This window comes from Sminthopsis crassicaudata, chromosome 2 (assembly GCF_048593235.1).
Source record: "Sminthopsis crassicaudata isolate SCR6 chromosome 2, ASM4859323v1, whole genome shotgun sequence".
NCBI lineage: Eukaryota > Metazoa > Chordata > Mammalia > Dasyuromorphia > Dasyuridae > Sminthopsis > Sminthopsis crassicaudata.
Window position 1 is genome coordinate 643,187,092 of NC_133618.1, and position 17,105 is coordinate 643,204,196.

General features: G+C 33.0%; 1 protein-coding gene across 2 annotated transcripts in view; it reads right to left on the reverse strand.

Annotated features, from left to right (window-relative positions):
- The window catches only part of LOC141558848 (pro-neuregulin-3, membrane-bound isoform-like), a 959,615-nt gene that overhangs the window by 510,041 nt on the left and 432,469 nt on the right, over positions 1-17,105 (reverse strand). The gene's annotated exons all lie outside the window — the stretch shown is intronic.

Consider the following 17,105-nt stretch of genomic DNA (forward strand, 5'->3'; position numbering starts at 1 on the left):
TTTTCTTGAACCTATTTATATTTTCAGAGACTTCAATAAATTGGCCATATGATTTATTTCTCCAGAAATGTTAAATTTGTTAAGCTATCTAAATATAAAGACTTTGGAATATTATTTTATATAATTGCATTTGTAGGTTCATTTTCAGATGTTAGCTATAGTTTTAAAACAATCATTACTTTTTTAATGAACTAATGGTTCATCTTTTTTTTTTCTCCTGCAATTAAAGTTAGCAATGGTGAGCCATATAGATAATGAGCAGTGTCATTCATCATTAGCTGAAAATTAGCAATAACAGATTTTTCTTTTAGGTGTAATTGATAAGTACACAACAGGGAGTACATATGTGAGATTTTGAAGTGTGAGAAAAAGACCATTGGATAAAAAAATAACTTTTTTTTTTTTTTGAAAAGATAGGAAAATTACCTGGGGGGCTTCCATGAAGGCAAGTAGGTGTCAGAGGGATACAGTACTGGGCCTAGAGTTAGCAAGATCTGCATTCAAAAAAGATCTTAGATATTGAACAAATCACTTAACTTCTCTTTTGGTTATTTTTCCTTGTGTGCAACAGGTAGGGTGTAAGACCCCCTTCCCAATTAACTAATCAGAGACATCATCAGGTACAAAGAGAAAACATTTATTTAATCTCTGCAGGGAGAGGCCCAGACACACCTGGGAGTTATCCCAACTCTACCATGTGCTCCTGGAACCTGGCCAGCTTCTGGGTTATCCAGGATTTAAAAGCAAAAGACTTGAGCTTTATCATTGGATAGACTAAAAGGACTTAACAATCCTTGACCATTGGTCACCAATGCTGGCTGCCTCCCACAAGTCACTTCCTGCAACTTCCTTATCTCCAAGTTCCAAGTTCATTCCTCCAGAGATCAAATGACCTCCTCAAATTCCCAGTTCTGGAAACAGAGATCATGTGACAATACTGAGAAATACTTCATCCAATCAATCCCATTCGTTCCTCAACTGAAACACCTACCTGGCAGGATTGTTCTGAGAATCAAATGAGATATTATTTATAAAGTATCTAGTCCCTGATTCACAGTAGTTCATTTTTCTTTGTTTTGTTTTTTGTTTTGTTTTTTGTTTTTTTTTTATATAAATACTAGTTATTATTATTGTTGCTGCCATTTATTAAACAAATAATATGACATCTAAGTATCTCATTTTGATCTAATTTATGAGAATAAGCAAGTCAACAAGCATTGTACTAAGTGCTTACTTTGTATAAAGTATTATATCAAGTGATGTGGATAGAAAGAAAGGCAAAACCAGAATCTGTCCTCCAGGTACTCACCTATTCAGTTGGGAGAAAGATAAACATAAAGACAATGGAAGTCAAACTCTGAGGGTGAGATAAATATCTATGTTATAAAACTTTAAGGTTGAACTTTTTTTTATTCTATGAGGGGAAAAAAAGGAAGAGTTAATGAGAATGACTTCAGCTTTTCTATTATTTATTTTTCCCTTAATTCTACTTCTTTTCCACATAGTAACTTTGGAAGAGAATGCTTTTCTGACTCTGCTTAAAATTCCTTTGGCAATTCTACACAAAAAAATTGTGGATATGAATTGGGGAAATGATAATTTTTATCACATTTCTAAACTTTCAAGGCATTAATAATTTTTCCCTTCCTTTCTAGGATTTGCATAGAATGTGAAAACCATCCAAATAATATTCATACTGTGTTTTATCCTGTTTAGATTACATTTTAAACATTGGGTTTAAATTTGGGCATTACATATTTTAGATAGAATGCTGAAATGCTAGAGGACAGCTACAGGAGGAAAATCAGAATGGTAAAAGGACTCAAGATCATTCTACTTGAAGATTGATTGAAAGAAGTGGAGAGAGTTAAGCTGGTAAAGAGTTGATATGGCATGGGGTAGATAGAGACACGATAGCTGTTTTTTGAGTAAATTATTTCAACTATATGAGGGGCCATAATATTTTAAGATTCCATTTGTTATACTCTCATTCACAGAGAAAAGATATTAGATGTCTTGTGCTTGTCCTGAGAGACTTTAAAATTTAGGGCTGAAGTAGACACAGTAAAACAAAACAAAACAACAACAACAACAAAAAAAAAAAAAAAAAAATGGAGCTGTCCAAGCATAAAATGGATCTAGTGGAAACCCTTTCACCTTACCTCTAAAGTAAGAACAATAAAGTGTCTACAAAAAATGTGTCATTGTGGGTTTCTTATAAGAGCAACCCTGAAATGATTCTGAAACAGTACAATTTGGCAATCAGAATTAAGATGGTGTACTAGGAATTAAGTCAAATAAAGACTTGGCACAAAGACCCTGGCCCTGGTACAGGAAGAGATTAGAAATATATTAAATATATTCAAGCTCTAAGCTGGATAACTTGTTTCAAATAAGCTTAATCATGGTTCCAAAGACTATGTACCTGGAGAGAAAAGGATGAACCTAGACAAACCTTCAAAAACAGACAGATCTCTTGTTATGGGGGGAAAAAATCAGCCAACAGTAGATTTGTCTGTTCTTGCTGATTTTATGTATATGATATTTATGTGCAAGTTAGCCCCTTCTATAAAGAGGAGGGTTTTTTTTTGTTACTTTTATTAGGACACAATTAGAATAAATGCCTTTACTTTGAAAATAGATTGTTTCTTGTGGTAGACTAGATAAATATTTTGGTGGGGGCGCATAATGATAAGAGCTAGATTTAGGGAACAAAAATGAGATTAGGGTTTCTGATGGTCAGGGAGTTAAATAATAAGGTCTAGTGGCAGGTTCAGGATTCAGGGAACCAAATGAAGAGGTTTGGCTCCCCTGTACTCTCTTGGGATTTGGTGCAAGAGTAGGAAGTTTTGGGGAACTCCCTTCTGGTGGCGCAGGGATTCTCTTTAAAGGAATTTATAGACCCGAAAACCTAGATTAATAAAACAGGTTTATTATAGGGATTGGGAAGTAAGATTAGAAATCCTGACAAAGAGGCATAAAGTCTCATTAGGAAAAATGTGAGGGTAAAGAGAGAGTGGCACTGGAAAAGAATATTCCAGTGGACAGAGGCTCCTTGGCATGGCATGCCTAGCCTAGAATGGCATTTCATGGCATGTTTGGAACCTTTGCAAAGAGAAGATTTTAGATTGGTTCTTTTATAATAGTAGTTTTGGCTACCAGGTGAAGGGAACTCTTGGGTGGATTCCCAAGTGGGTGGAGTCCCAAGTTGGCTCATCCCTGGGTTTCAGCTTGAGTTGAATTGGAATAGAATTCAATGAGTTTCTTTAATTCTGTAGGATTGGAATTCCTTTTCTAGATAATACCAAAAAAAACAAACAAACAAAAAACAAACAAACAAACAAACAAATAAAAAAAAAAAAACTGTCTTTGATTTCCCTTCAGTCAGGGTCCCTCATTGAGGCAGAGTTGAAGGAGATTTTCTCCTTCAAGAATTTTTAGCGTTTCAGGGTCCCTTATTCAGTAAGTCATGATTCTATGTGGACTCTCAAATTATCTCAAGACTTATAAAGCTTTTCTAGAGGAAAAGGGGGTACTATACTACTGATTCTAATATTAATGTTATAAATGTCTTTCCTTGAAACATTATTGTTTTCACAATATGTGAAATATTTATTCCCTACAGAGAATAAGTCAGTTAGACTTCCTATATATTAAGAATACTTATATATGTTTTTTAAACAGGGAAAAATCATTTCAGAAAGGGGGAATAGTAACAATAATAATAATAGTAGCAATAATCATAAAAATAATGATATGCTGGGTGCTAGACTGAACATTAGGTCTTATTCTTAGATTCAATTCACATTCATCCATTATTATAGCAGAACATGTGATTAACAATTTGAAATCCAACTGAGTAAATAGGTATATTTAATGATACTCTTTCTGGCCTTACTCAGATTATATAACTGGAGTACAACTAATAATCAACTTTAAAAATAATTGATATTATTTATCCAAAGACTAAAAAATGGAGACGAGATTACTATATTTATGAAATCAGCTTATAAAAATATTGTTATTATAAGATGATATGAATGAAAATATTGTTATATTTCCCACTATATATTAGTATTAACATTAATAGAAAATAGCAATATCTTAATATTAATGTTAAATACTAATAATATGTCATGGTAGAAAGGGGAAAAAAGAGTTTGTCTCAAGCCACTTGGGTCTGAAACTTTCTGTGTGACAATGGGCAAAGTAATTTAACATCTCTGAGATTCATTCATTCATTATAAGATGGGGATAATAATACTTGTTCACCCCTTCATACAGAATTGAGGAGAAAAAAATAGCTTATAACCCTTAAGATACTACTTAAAAGAGAAGCAAATTCATTATGATATGTATAATGAATATGTTAATAATCTGGGTTTTTAAGGACTACCATTTCCCAGCAGACTTATTAGAAATGATCAGTCAATGCTTAACAATGAGCTCCTATGTATATTAAGTGAGATGAATCAAAGATGGAAGAACCTATATCTGTCACAGAACTCTGGTCCTATCCTCTACCAAGTAAAGACCTCAAGAATTTGAAACAATCACTTAAGAGCTATTCCCATAGGACTGGAGAATACCCATATTATCCTGCATTAAGGGACTTGTCATGAGAAACCAGACTCTGAAAATGATTGTATTGTACCCTACTTTTATCTTTCTGACTTAGGATTTATGTTGTGTTGTGTTGTGCTAGACTTAGCATCAGGAATATCAAGGTTCAGATCTCTTCTTTACACATACTAACTGTATAATCATGAGATAATCACTTAACCACTCTGACTTACATTTTCCACCTTTTTAAAATTAAACTAATTAAAAAATACACATTGCTTTATGAATCATGTTGGGAAAGAAAAATAAGAACAAAAAGGGAAAGAAAACCACATGACAGAAAAAAAGAGAAGTAAATATAGCATATGTTGATTTACATTGAATTTCCATAGTTCTTTTTCTAAATTTTCTATTGGAAATATATTGGGATTCCCTTGGATACAATTGATTATCTAATATTCTTGCTGTCATTGTGTACAATGAATTCCTGGTTTTGCATGTTTTGCTCAGCATCAGTTCATGTAAATCTTTCTAGGCCTTTCTAAAATCAGCTTGTTCAGCATTTTTATAGAACAATAATATTCCATTATCTTTAAATACCACATCTTATTCAGCCATCCCCAATTGATGTGTATCTCCTCATTTTCCAATTCTTTTATTTCACAAAAAAAAAATTCCTACAAGCATTTTTGTACATATGGGTTCCCTCTTTTATTATTTCCTTGTGATACATACTCATTGGTGGCACTGCTGGTTCATTTTCCATTTTTTAAAAAAAGGATAAAAATGTCAGTAGTGTGAAGAGCTAATATAATACAATAGACAGATAGAAGGCCACAAGATCTGGTTTCTAATAAAGCTTGGGGCAGAAATTGGCTAAATGACCCTGGGGAAAATATTTTAACTTGTTCTAGGCAGTTCTATAAGATTTTAAGTGAACGAAGTGATTGTATAGGTAGATGAAGTTCCTTTGCTTGTGAGGTCTCTCATCTAATTAAATCACTGGTCTGGTCATTATTATTTAGTAATACCTGTAGAATCTAGGATTGTGGTGAGGCTCACATGGAGTAAAGTTAGATGTTTTAGCAGAAAAAATGCCGAATTTCAATTAAGATAGCACTGGACCAGAATTTAGGTAATAAACATTTACTTGGCTCCTAGGTAATATTTAAACGATGATTCTACATTTGTTAATTCATTTGATTCTCTCAATAATCCTACAAAATGGGTGTGATTATTATCGTCATTTTACAGTTGAGGAAACTGAGGCAGACAGTGATTAAGTGATTTGCCCAATCATAAAATTAGTACATATCTTAGGTTGCAGTTGAGTTCAGATCTTTCTAGGGCTACTGGCCTGTCCGTTCCTATATGCCTTGTGTATCTATAATAGGAGTGGGGAACTTCCAGCTCTTGGACTGTCTAAGGCTTATAAAATCATTTGGTCTGGCCTTGCCAAGCAACAAAAACCATCCACTGCTTAAGTTTTTAAATTGATAATTTTGTATGGCTTGCACATGATGTTATAGCTATCCAAATGGTCCTTGGCAGGAAAAAAAATCCCCACTCCTGACCTAGAGAAAAGAACTCAAAGATTTTGAATAAAAAGACATGGATATGAAATATGTTAGCTATGTGATCATGAACAAGTTGCTTAAGGCCTCAGTTTTCTTATTCATAAAATGAAGAAAAGGTTGAGTAGAGTAGAAATCTAAGTGTCCTTCCAATTCCAATTCTTTATATTCATGTGAAGCATTTTGTACACTTTCACAATATAGATAGGTAGATAGCTACCTATATTTGTCTATCTACAGCATATTTCAAAAGGTTTCCTATAGTTTTAAGACTTTTTGTATGCACACCTCCTTGCCTTACTTTTACATCCCAACTTTAATCCTATTTTTCTATAAGATGCCCCCTCCAACTCCTCTTGATTCTAGTGCTTACCCACTTTTAATTATTTTTTATTTATACTGTATAGAATTTGCTATATGTATATACAGATACATGTTATATGTGTGTGCATTTTTTGAATGTTGTCTTCCTCATTAGACTGTAAACTCATTGAGTTCAGAAGCTGTATTTTCCCTCTTTTTTGTATCCCTAGCTTTTAGCATAGTAGCTGACACAGAATAGTTATTTAATGAATGTTTGTTAATTATGTGTATAAGTGAACATGGAAATATAATGTATAAATATACATATAATACATACAGAGAGATGTGTATATATATATATGTATTTGTATATGGTGTTTATACTCATGTATTTTCATATGTATATGTATATATAATATGCGTATATTATGAAATTATTAATGAAATAGCCATATATTGGGTATACAGTCATGTGCCAGAAATAACATATCAATGGAATGAAATCTAGAAGTACTTCAAACAATTGTCATTTTGAATCCTCAGGCTAAAAAGGTTGAGAAAATTTTCCATTATCTATTGGATTTGAGCCTGGTTCCTATATGGACCACACACTTCACTTTTCAACATGGATTTCTTGAGCTCCAAAGGAAAGCAATATATTTTGAAAGCAAACAAAACAATATTTAGACCATCGTCTTTTATCCTTTGGCAACATATGCTGATTACACTGAGGAAAAACAGCTACATGATATCTCTGCATGAAGTGAATGACAGACATTCTGTAGTCCTGTTGTCTTGACAATTTAGGTTTTCGCTAGAATAATTCACTTTTGATATTCTTTTTTGTTATTTTGATCTATTTGCATATCAACTTTTCCTACCCCCCACTCACTCCCCCAAAAAACAAAACAGAACAGCAACAACAATAAAAGACCTCAGGTGAGTTGCTATATTTGATAAATGATATTCTTGGTAAGATGTGAAGGTGTTGCATACAGTAGAAGTACTAGATATACCTGATATTTCATTCTTGATTTTTATCATCCTCCCTGCCAGCTGAATGTTTACTGATCAATGGTAAAATTCTAGATGCTGTCAGTCACGTATAAATGATACTGTTCATGACACATAGAGTTATAGGATGTGCTTTAGATCATCAAAATGAATTGTGTTGGAGTTGCATGAATGGTACCCTTAGTCACCAAGAGAGCATAGCAATCAGAATCCACAAGCTTTCTCATCAATGCAGCTATATTTAATATCCCTTGTGTAATCAAGGACAGGATTCTAAAAGAGATAAAAGTGTTTTGTTTTCCCCAGTAGGTAACAAAAAGACAAGTCTGAATGACAATAGGTATTTCTGATAAAATCATTAGTTAGATGTCTAAGCTTTTTAGGACTTCTTAAATTTAGCCATTCTAAGTTGTGAGGCTGCAACCACTTTGCCAACAGTGGGTTCACCTCTGTCACAATAAAGCTGGTAAGTGAGATGAGAGAGCAACAAAGAGGAAACGTGTGTAATGAGAATTAGACCTAGAACATCTACTTCTGGTGAATCCTAGCAGGACCACAGACATAGTCTTCTATCATTCTGTGTCACATTTTCCTCATCTATAAAAAGATAGGGGGAAAAATGACTAGATATCTATCCCTTTTCTTTTGCATTTTGACATGAACATTCTAGGGCACTCAAACTATTGCTGTGTAGGAAGTTAATTCTGATCTACTACAGACCAGGTAGGAAGAAGGAAAATAAATAATTTAAAACAATTCAGTTCATTTGTTTTGTTCAATTGTGATACAAGAGTAGATGATAATGAAATGGATTAACTTATTTCCGGTGAGGTTGACATTTCTAAATAATGATCTCAGATGGGCTGGGTCCCAAAGGTAAGGCCATAGTCCACCCACAATTTTCCTTTGTGGGTCATTGGAGTTAACTGTTTCTGAATATTTTAATAGGTTAGCCTGCATATGGATATCTTGCATATTAATGAATAAGTCTGCATGTTGCTTAGGCTATTAAAAAAAGACAACATGGATAACAACAAAGATATTATTTAATATCACAACTATAATTAGGATTTCTTTCACATATGCCAATTCAAGCAGAAATGAAAGTGTCTGTCTCAAATATTCCAATATTCACAATAAAAGCTCAATATAGAGAGCAGGCTTTTGCCTGACTTTCATTGTGTATGTAAATTATAATTTAAAAATTCCCCAAACTGTACCATGATCTTAACCTTATGCAAAGGAGCTGCTTTGTCAGCTCATCCCCACTGCCAATTCTTTTCAAGTCAATTTCCTCCCAGTCTTTCCATTAACCTATTATTAGTCTTTGTTTTGTCACCATTCAAGAATGTTTCCCCCCTCTCTGTTGGAATAACCCACATGCTGTTCCCTTGAGTTGGGGAGATTGAAAGTAATGGTTATTTAATTGAATTTCTCCCTTCAAGGTTCTTTGGACTATTTGGCTCCTCAAGTCATTAAGGTCATCCTTAGGGAGGGAATATAGGCTGAATTCATCTTTATCCTTTGTGAATCATTCAAACATCAACTCCACCCCAATCCCTTCTTAGCCCAGAGTTCTGTGGTTTATTGATTTCTGTTAAATGGAGCTCCTACTGCTATCATAAATGCCCCTCTTGGTGTTAGGCTGGCACCCATCATTACATTGACTGTTTAAACAAGAGCAATTGTTCTTCAGGATTTGAAAAAACAAACAAACAAACAAAAAAAAAAAAAAAACAGGTTATTTTATTTATCTAGGCTTTGCAACATTCATATATCACATGGTATATTTTGGGGCAAGTAGCTGACCTCCACTTTGGTCCATCTATTGTCCAGATTTGTTTCTAACCAATTTTTTTTTTCAGTAAGGCTAGCAAAAATACTAGAAGTACTTATGATATTGCAACATGGATATGAACTATCTATCTTGGTTTGGATGTCTCCATAAACCCACATGCAGGCTAAACTCTGATTTAGCTGAAAAATACGGGGGAGTTATTTGCTTCAAACCTGGGAGAGCAAAAGGGTTACAAAGCTATTTGGTATCAAAGGAGACAAAGATGCTTAAAAATTATACAAAATGCTATTTAATATAATTCATTATATAAATTAAGTCCTTAGCATCCTACATGTAATAATTTAAGCAACAGACTATCTGACAGGTATCAAAGGATAATGGAATGCTATTGGATGCAAGAGGCATGGATTCAAATCTTGTCTGACACATAATGGCTATGTAACCCTAGGCAAGTTACTTAAACTCTTAGCTTCAGATGTTACTCTCTAAGACTATAAGTTGAAGAGAAGCTGCTGGTCTGCATTGGTAGGAGTTTTGTCACCTAGCTGGCTTTTAGGAAACATAGAATACCTGAAGAATACATTAACATCATGTACAGTTTTTTCTCATGGAGATATATAGATTGTTACTTTGGGACTTCAATAGCTTTCATTTTCTCAAAGTGCCTATAGTTAATCATCCCAAACATACTCCTGTTAAAAAGTTTGAGGATTTTTAACTCATAGGCAGCTCTGATTATTTTTCAGATAGCCAGGTGCACAATGCATAGTATACTAGACTTGGAATTTGGAAGACCTAAGTCAAACCTTATGTACTTATTACCTATAAAATGCACACATTATGTCACATAGTACTTTGAGTTTATTTTGGATATTATAATAGAAGAAAAGATGATTCAAATGATAGAATATGCAAAATAGTCGCATATTAAAATTTATGTAATAAATGCCATTATTATTAATATATTATATATCATAGTATATTACAAACACACTATATATAGTAATTATTATACATTGAAGCAACCCATATGCATATTTATTTTGTATATATTTTATAGTTTAGCGTATGTGTGTGTGTGTGTGTATGTGTGTGTGTGTGTGTGTTCATAGATGCTTAACTCTCATTCCCACTACAATAGAATATAAGTTCCTTGAAGTTAGGAATTGTTTTGTTTTTGTCTTTGTACTTTCAGTACCAAAGTATAGTACCAGAGACATAATAATAATTAATTAATGGGCTTATTTGATTCAATTGAATTATCTTTATATAATTTCATTTTTACTTTTGAAGTTAGGAATTGTTTTGTTTTTGTCTTTGTACTTTTAGTACCAAAGTATAGTACCAGACACATAGTAATAATTAATAAATGGGCTTATTTGATTCAATTGAATTATCTTTATATAATTTCATTTTTACTTTAATTTCATTATTTGGTATATACTATGAGAATGATTTAAGGAGTTATCATTAATGATATTGATATCTAAGGAGGCTTTCTGAGAGCCTCTACCTCTTTAGAATATGCTTCTGGTTGGCTAGACAGTTTCCAAAATCTATAAATTCTGTATCACTATGAAAAGTATGACAATCAACCTTTGATTTTGTATAAAATAAATTAAACAATATGACAAAAATGCATTAGAAAGATAGAGATTTCTTGAGACCAATGTTGAAAAACTGATTCTAGGAAAATATTTCACTTTTTAGGTAGAATCTTTCTGAGCAGTTAACAAGTAGGTAGGTAAATAGATAATTAAATTTAAGACATCATGATGTAGTGAGAAAAACCACTGTATAGAAAATCAGGAGACTTCTTTTCCAGCTCCAATCCCACCACTAAATGATCTTGGACAACCCAAATCGAATCTCATTCTCCTAACCATAATATAAGGAGGTTGGCTTAGATTACCTCTGACATCCCCTGTGGTTTTATCTTCAACCCCATGATTGAGGAACAATATAGGAAAAGAGTATCATATCCGAGATCAAGGAAAATAAGTTCAATTCGCTTCTTTCTATCAAAGGCAAATTATTCAAACTCTGAGGGTCTCTGTTCTTCACCACTAAATGTAGGTATTGTACTATAGAAACAAATCTCATATGTCCCTTTCAGTTCTGTATCTATGACCCATATCATATCTCTTTACCTTTGTGCTAGCTGTCAGGATGCCTGAAAAATTCTGTCCCCTCACCTGCTTCTCGGTTTCCTGTTTTGCCTTCAGCTTACATTCTGCTACCTATAGAAGAGTCTTCCTGGTCTATACCAGTTAACCAGTAATTATTTCTTAGACATGACCTTCCATATACCCAGTTTAGTATGTATCTTTTATTCATTATTTGAATATTGTTTTTCTCATTAGAATGAGGGGACTGTATTTGTTTTCTTCTAGTGGATTTTTGTTTAGTTTGTGGCAATTTTTTTTATCCCTATAACATTGTGGCTAGGTGATAGAGGATTATTAAATATTTTTGAACAATGGACTGACTGACTTTATTATTTAATGATACAGTATTTAAGGTCTCCTCTATCTCCAAGATTCTATAACTCTATTTTATTCAATTTCTATGCCTATCAAAAATACAGACTACAAAATAAAAAACATAATAAAAAATCAAATATTATAATACATTTTTTAGAAGGAAAAAATGGTAGAATGGGGAGTGTGGATTTCAGGATAAATTGGAATTGTAACACCATATGTGAATTTAATGGCTTGTATAAATATAGAAGAGCCAAAGTATTTTCATCTAAATCTATCTATATCTATCGCTATCCATCCATCTGTCTATCTTTCTATCTATCTATCTATCTATCTATCTATCTATCTATCTATCTGTCTGTCTGTCTGTCTGTCTGTCTGTCTATCTATTCACCTATATTTTAATCAGAAAGTAAAAATACAACTAATAGGGAAAAGGTGTTGAATGTAGTTTTCTGTGAACTGGATATCCAGAGGCATATCTATCTATCTATCTATCTATCTATCTATCTATCTATCTATCTATCTATCATCTATCTATCTGTCTATATATCAATCTATTTATTCTTTTATCTACTTATATATGCAGTTCATTTATTCATTTATTGATATTATTTAGTTGCTTAACATATAGAAAGTAGAACTAGGTGTTCTTTAAAGATATAATTGATTCCTTTAATAATAATTTTCATGATTTGAGGTTTATGAATCAAAATTTGTTGGAAGGCAATTGGGTAGTAAGGGATTTTAGTAATTCTATGGCTTCCTGCAAGCTCACACTGCTGGTGAAGTTGGGATAATTTAATGAGTGAATTTCAAATAGCTGATTGACATGCATGGCAAATTCCTTTATTGCCTGGGGAAGACTGAGCAGGAAAGTCTGACTCATCCTGGTTCATCTGAAGGCAGTTTTTAGACAAGTCAATGGAGTGTTTGCATGTGGAAGCTGCATGGCTAGAATTGCTGTGCTGTGTTTAGTAAATGAGTAGATATGTTATTATTCAGAATGCCAGATAATTTCATGCTAGTGTGACTTTTATTGATGTTTCCTTATTGAAAATTATTTTGCTTTCAGAGAGTGAGAGAATTGAATTTTGGGGGGATATACTATCCTCTATGGCTACATCCTTCCAGAATAGTAACCCTAAGAAAAGAAAGACTTATATAATTCTATCACTAATTAAATGGGTGCATATCAATGTTATTTACCTTCTGGGGGCTTCATATCTTTTATTTTTAAAATACAGTATATTTAAAAGAACTTTGAAAATGTAATTTCATTCATTCAACACACAGACAGATATGGCATACATGCATATATATTACTAACATTGTTCTATAGGAAAAAAAAAAGACCGAGTAAACCATATGTTCACCAAAAAGGATTGTTGTCCATAAAGCATCATGTAGAACATTTTAGGGGAATTATAAATCTCCCCCTTATATTAAAGCAGAATGTGATCAAATCAAGTACTAAGCATAAAATATATTTTTCAAAATCTGCCATAGAAAAGTTTGCTAAAATATCCATAATTTCTTTAATCTGGATTTTGGCTTTTCTAGATTGGTCTAGACTGACACACATATGAAAAGAAGATGATAACAGTTTTTTATTATTAATATTATTTCCTTAAGATACTCACAAGCAAGAAAAAAAATGAAATAATTGATTTGCTATAAATAGACCTATGGATGAGGAAATCAAGGACTCATTATTTTTGTTTGTTTGTTTCAAAAGTTTGTTGAGAAGTATTCATGGGAAATTTCATTTACCAGAACTCTAGATTCATAGAAAATCAGTGCAGGACTGAATTTTGGAGCTCAATTTAACTATAGGTTACATGAATAAAAGCAGGGTATCCAACGAGAAGTAGGTGGTACTATTTTAAGACTCCCCCTTGGTTGAAGCCTATTTGGAATATTAGCTTTACTTGAGGCCACTACTTTTTAGGAAGTTCATTAGTAAGCAATATAATATCCAGAATGGTAAAAATAGGAAAATAAAGGCCCTTAAGACCATACCATTGGACTGTTGGCTGAAGAAATAAGGGATATTAAACCTGGAAAAGAGAAGATATACAATCAGGACAAAATAAATTTCTTATTCAGGTATTTACATGTTATAATGTGAAAGAGGAATTAGATTGATTGGTGTTAAGAGACCAAAATAGGAATGGTAGATATTTTTAGAGGGAATGGTATAGGTGTAATAGGAAGAAAATAACATAACTTCCAAAAAAAGAAAAAGTAGAAATATGTCTTGGAAAATAGTAGCTTAATTAGAAGTCTTTTTAAAAAGATCAAATGGAGCGGAAAGGGACCTTTATGTACCAAAATGTTTGTGGCAGCTCTTTTTGTTGTAGCTAGAAACTGGAAGATGAATGGATGTCCATCAGTTGGAGAATGGTTGGGTAAATTGTGGTATATGAAAGTTATGGAATATTATTGCTCGGTAAGAAATGACCAGCAGGAGGAATACAGAGAGGCTTGGAGACACTTACATCAACTGTTGCTGAGTGAAATGAGCAGAACCAGAAGATCACTATACACTTCAACAACAATACTGTATGAGGATGTATTCTGATGGAAGTGGAAATCTTCAACATAAAGAAGATCCAACTCACTTCCAGTTGATCAATGATGGACAGAAATAACTACACCCAGAGAAGGAACACTGGGAAGTGAATGTAAATTGTTAGCACTACTGTCTATCTACCCAGGTTACTTATACCTTCGGAAGCTAATACTTAACGTGCAACAAGAAAATTGGATTTACACACATATATTGTATCTAGGTTATATTGTAACACATGTAAAATGTATGGGATTACCTGTCATCGGGGGGAGGGAGTGGAGGGAGGAAGGGGATAATTTGGAAAAATGAATAATAAAAAAAAGATCAAATGGATATATACTTTTCAATTATAAAGGGTATTATCATTCAATTGTGCTTTGAACTAAATTATCTCTAAGATTTCCTTTTATAGTTGAGATTCTATAATTCTATAATCTAGTCCAACCTCTTCATTTTATAAAGTAAGAAACTGAGGGTCATGTGGTTAATGTTACTTCCTTAATAAAACATAATTGTGGAACTGAGACTTGAACTCAAACATGAATCTCATAGTGTTCATTCCATAATATCTTTCTGTGAAAAATGATTATAAATTACATAGAGACCATGATATGGGCTGGACAAATATGACTAAAGAAGAAAGGAATTGTGATATGGTGACTAGAGTACAGGGATTGAAAGTGAGAAGAGTTGTATGCAAAGTCACTTAATGTCACAATGCCTCAGTTTCACCATGAAAAAACAAATTGAACTCAATGACTTCTAAGATCCCTTCAAGTCTCTGGATTTCTGATTTCTGATCATATAAATTTGGTTCTACATAATTTCCTTCACAGAACACTCTGGAAGTTTAGCCATAGCAGACACTCTCTTCATATCCTTCATTTTCAATGAATTGTCAATTAAAACTGTTTACTAAAGTCTTACTCTCATGCTCCAAGAAATGTAGAGATAATACTGAATTAAATACAATAAAAATCAACTCCCCAAACCACTACTAAGCCATAAGGCTTAGTGTATATTAGTGGTAGTTATCTTTAAATATGGCTATCTGTTGACAGATGGTATGTCTCTTTGAAGGATTATAGGATTTAAACCTGTTTTCTTGTGACCTTAAGCCAAGATCTTTACACACTACACTATATCAAATTGGGACAAATAAATCATCATGTTGGCCATACAATGTTGTATTTTTTGTTCCCACCTCCAATTTCCTACTAATTTCCAAAAGTCATTTCTTCCAATACTGAAGGAAGTAACCTACATGAATGAAATAGAAGATTTTGGAAGTCATCATGTAGAAATGCTATCAGTCTTATGTGTTTCCATAGCTTCTATTTGTGGGGGTGTCTGGGGTGTTAAGAGGGGACTAGTACTTTTGGTGTAAAGGCTTCCCAAGCTCTTTTCAGCACTGCTCATCCATCTTTAGTGTCCAACTCATCACCTAACTCTAACCCATAACTCCAAGAAGCTATAACATGCACAGAAGTCAAACTCAGTTAAAAACCATCTTAGCAGATGGATTAAACCATGTGATTAAGGAGGCTCAAACTCATTGGTGAGTTAGAGGAAGTCTGCCTCAAGCATGTGAATATTTCCCTCTGATGGGATGAATGGATAAGAACAATATGTTCCATTGGTCATAAAGATAATTGAAGCTAATTTGTCACACTTTAAAAATCACCAAAACCATCTATTGCATCCCAGATCATCACCAATGTCCTGACTGTTGTCTTTCCACTAGACTTTAGTAATTCTGAAGAGAGAAGGAGGCTTATGACTTTATTAAACTCTGCCTCACTTAAATCCAATTCATTTGCAAGTCAAGATTTAATTCTTTTTTTATATGCATAGATAATTTTCAACAGTCACCCTTGAAAAGCCTTGTATTCCAAAAATTTCCCCTCCCTTCCCCCCACCTTCTTTCCTAGATAGTAAGTAATCGAATACATGTTAAACATGCTCAATTCTTCTACACATATTTCCACAATTATCATGCTGCACAAGAAAAATCAGATAAATAAGAAAAAAAATGAGAAAGAAAACAAAATGCAAGAAAATAACAAATAACAAAATAACAAAAAGAGTAAAAATACTATGTTGTTTGATACCACTATTTTAACACACACACACACACACACACACACACACACACACACACACACACCGTAACCTCTTTATTACTATTGTTGTATTTGAATGTTTTCTTTTTTTTTTTCTAAGAATTACCATGATATTTGGGAAATAATAAAATGCATTCTAATATGCTCCACAATGATTCTATTGGTGGACACTTGAACATAGAATACTATACTTGGACAGATCTATTTGGCTATCTTTATGCATTTTTAAAATCCTTCTGACTACACATTTCCCCTCATTTGTGATTCATCTCCTGAATGTGATGTGCAGGCTTTGCAGCTTACCAAATAGGGAGGGACTCAGAAAATTAAACTGTTTAGTAAACAAAGTTGTCCATAGGGAAATCATTATGAAAACCTGATCAACTGAAGGTACTCAGTGGAAAGTTAAAACAGTCCCTTGTTTCAAGTAGAGACAATGTCATTTGAGATAGGGATAGAGGGGTAAAAAGAATTTACTTGAACACTGAATTTTAATTAATTTTTACGTGTATGCTCCTGCTTTATTATAAAATCTGTTCAAAGAAAGTGTGGATTAGTGTCAAGGAGGTGCAATTAAGGTAAAAGTGATTCACAGAGCTTTTGGAAATGAGAACACTAAAATTATGCTCAAGACACTGAAATTAAAATATTTCAAAAGCAGGGATATAGTGA